Source organism: Atta colombica, unplaced genomic scaffold, assembly GCF_001594045.1.
Source record: "Atta colombica isolate Treedump-2 unplaced genomic scaffold, Acol1.0 scaffold22, whole genome shotgun sequence".
In the NCBI taxonomy this organism is placed as follows: Eukaryota; Metazoa; Arthropoda; class Insecta; order Hymenoptera; family Formicidae; genus Atta; species Atta colombica.
Genome location: NW_017259316.1, coordinates 485263 through 486034, shown reverse-complemented (window position 1 = coordinate 486034; position 772 = coordinate 485263).

The following is a 772-nucleotide window of genomic DNA, read 5'->3' as shown; positions in this document are numbered from 1 at the left end:
ATTATAAATATTATAAATATTATAATAAATAGTTATTATTAAATAAATTCTTGATATAATCTATTTAAAGATTAGAATTTGTTATTCATAGAGAATAGCATAGAGATAGCACATAGAGAATGTTTGTACAATTAACTAAAATGTTTTGATTTTACAGTTTGTATAACATTTTTCTTATCATTATGACACTTTGCTTAGTCTTTGTATTTCTTTTTATCCTTAGAAAAAAATATGTATTTTTCTTTTAAAATTATGAAAATTTAATGTAAAATATTATTTTGAAATAATATTCATGTACTATATTTTATTAGAACTATGTATAAATTTGATTTATGCGATAGTTTTTTCACAAATCACGCTGAACCTACGGTTTATAATCTGCAATTGTGACTGGTTCCCCAAGCATTTCTGCAAATTCTTGCATAGTTACTTGCTGAGTTTTCAAGCAGGACCTGCAGGTTTTCATCGTCGATTTTTTTAGGGCAATTTGACCTCGATCGCAATATCGACATTTGTACCACTTTTTATACGCTTATTGACAACTCTTTGGCCGTATGTATCGCATAAAATTCTTTCTACAACTGACTTTTCTGAGTTAAAAAAAAATACATACTAACGAAGGTGAACTTGTCTGAATTCATCTAAAACAAGAATCTAAAACAACAATCAAACGAACAAAATTTTTTTGTGCGAGCTAAACAGATGCAAAATAAATTACGTATATACAAAAGGAATAGTATATATATATATATATATTTGTGTGTGTGTGTGT